Source organism: Triticum dicoccoides, chromosome 2A (genome assembly GCF_002162155.2).
Source record: "Triticum dicoccoides isolate Atlit2015 ecotype Zavitan chromosome 2A, WEW_v2.0, whole genome shotgun sequence".
NCBI lineage: Eukaryota > Viridiplantae > Streptophyta > Magnoliopsida > Poales > Poaceae > Triticum > Triticum dicoccoides.
The window spans coordinates 19,579,453-19,582,548 of NC_041382.1; positions in this window are offsets into that span (position 1 = coordinate 19,579,453).

The following is a 3,096-nucleotide window of genomic DNA, read 5'->3' on the forward strand; positions in this document are numbered from 1 at the left end:
AAAAGCTTGTTTTCAATTTTTTGTTCAAATTCCATTCAAAATCTTCCAATTTTTCATACTAAAATTTAAATTTTGCTTCTCTATTTCCATTGAGATTCTACCAAAAAATTTGAAACAGCCAAATTATGTCCATCTTGTTCAGATGCGAAAAAGAACACAAACCAAAAAACACAGCGACCGAAGCACGAAGAAGCATCACGTGTTGACGGTGCCGGACCTAGGCGGGTCGCTTGCCAACTAGTTTACTGTCTTTTCTATGTTCTACTCTCTCTGTAAAGAAAAATAAGAGCGTTAGAGATCTAAACACTCTTATATTTCTTTACGGAGAAGTACTTTACAAATTCATTTTGATCCATTTCAAGATTGTGGCTATTAGCAGCAGCTGTCACTCAGATTCGAAGCAGACACATACCAGCGGCGCTACCCAAAATGTGAGATGCCCAATATGAATCTTGGACTAACCTAACAATACCTCAAGCAACTAGCTTTCTTCATTGATTTTGTCTGATCGGTTACACATGGGTGTGTGCCAAAGAGAACGGCTAAGATATTTGTGTTGTATATTAAGAGAGAAGGAAGACTTTGTGTGCCAACTCCAGATGCCAACTCTAGAGGCATCTTCCTTGATTTTGTCACTGGCAACATCAAAAAAATATAGGAGGGGGGTCACATGCATGTGCATGGACCCCGAGTCCTGTTGCAAGAAAAAAATAAACTTAGTTAGATGGTGGATCTGGAGTTGGTAGCTTGCATGAGTTGGAATCCTTGTTGAATGTGATGGTTAATTAGGTGGGCAAATTTCAATGTAACTAAGTTACTACTACCAATCCATCCACGAGGTAGACTACCCATAGTGGGAGTAACATAAGTAGTAGTAACATCACATATATCTAGATAAAATAGATGATGTGACAAACAATAAATGAAGAAATAGAGACATATGATAACATAGCTAGTTACTATTAGTATTAGTAACATCACACATATCTCTATAGCTTAATAAATGAAGTGTTGCATGTTATCACACATATGTTACTCCTCTATGTTACTATCGCGTGTCGTATGCTCTATGTTACTATCCATTGTGGCTAGTCGTATGCTCCGAGATAGCAACTGAAGAGGAAATTAGACACCCACACACAAGCTTAAAAGAAAGAAAACACAATGGCGTGGAGCAGCACTAGTGAATCTGGAGATCTGAGTCCACCATCCCCTTACCAGAGCGGATCTCCTTCGCTGGGCGATGGCTGCGGAGCAGGATCTGGCACCTTCGCCGAGTTCCTCGAGCAACGGCGGCGGTATGGCGTATCCATTGATCCGCAAGTACCCGCTGTGCTTCTGGCGCCCGCCGCATGCGGGCACTGCCGGAAGCTGGAGGATCTTAGGCGGGGACGGAACACCGACAGCGACAGCGACGGAAGCGCGCCGCATCATCGCGGGTTGACGGTGCCGGACCTGGACGGGTCGGTCGCCGATCAGATCTCATTGGAAGGGAACTCTTGCTTCAGGTGCGTCAAGATGATCTTCCAGGCGACCCAGTGGATAGACGACGTCGACGGCCACAACACACCACTGCACTACGCCGCCAGGTCGGGAAACCTCAGGATGCTTTTCCACTTAATTTGTCAGCTCGGCGACTTCTACGGCCATGAGTGGACGGTGCTGGTGCTGAGGAAGCTCAACCTTGGTGGGGAGACGGCCTTGCACGAGGCCATCAGGTTGGGAACAAGCAAGTGCATGGTCGGGATGCTCATGTGGGTGGATCCAGGGCTGGCGCAGCATCCTGGATCGGGCACCTCGCCGCTGTACCTAGCCGTCTCCTTGGGTCACAAGCACATCGCAGAGATGTTGCACAGCGCAAGTGGCGGCAACCTGTCTTACTCCGGTCCAGATGGACAAAACGCACTGCATGCCGCGGTTCACCGTCCATACGGTCAGATCCTTCCTCCCGAATATTCTAATTAAGCTTATGCAATTTTACTCATGTAACTGTAGGATTGGATGTAAATTTTGTGAGCTGCCCAGTATTCAGTTCAAACTTCAGCTGAATACCGGGGAGCACACTAATTTTACGTTAGCCGGTAACAAACCTGTACATATGTAGGAGTGCTCTATTCCTTCCACCACACTCGATTTCAATAAATGGCTTAGGGTAATATTTTAGTGCTTTGTTTACGAACTACGTACTCTGCTAGTACTAGTCAGTAACACGCATGCTCACACATGGCTGCCTTTTCAGTAATAGTTTTACTTACTCTTGGCTAATCAAGCTCTTATACAGGTAGAATCTAAGAGGCCACAGATACAATTTATTGCTATTTTTTGATCAGATTTCTGTTAAGTTTCACGTATCTAACCTAATACCCCAACCAAAATAAGATCCAACCACAAACTATATAAACGGACAGGCAACATACTTTCAACACAATAACCTACAATTAGCATAAACAAAAAAATTGGTTTTGTATAGACTTCTATGAAGTAGGCAGATAAACAGTTTCTTTTTGTCCCATCGATGACCAATAAGACCTTAGCCGCAACATCAATGTAGATTGTAGATAGCTATATATGTTTGTGTGGACTTGAATTTGGGACCTCTCGGCTATAATACTATATTGAATTGCATACACTAGTTATCCTACAAAAAAGAAGCCTATGTTTATGGGGAAAGACACATGCAATACATTTCAACAATATAAGCTAGTTCCTTAAAACTCATATCGAACATCAAATGCATACCTTGTCTCTGCTCTCTCTTTCGAAGAAGCATGCAGAACCTTAGGAGTTATCTTTATGAAATATGCTTAAAAGCCCCTAATCTTGCAAAACAAGTAGGCCCTTACTACTTACTGTTGAATTCACATATTGTTCCTCAAATAAGAGTGTTTCAAGTTTAGGCATTGCACCGTATTGCTCTATATTTACGATGGAGGCCCTTGTTTGTTTGGTCTACATATAAATTTATTTACTTATTGGATTTGCCTCTTATGTTCTTTTAATTCTACATATCTTCTCTATGTTTCAAATATATGCAGAGAAGCTAAAAAAGAATTAGTTAATTCTTTTATGGGAATTTGTTGATACATCAAGTTGATA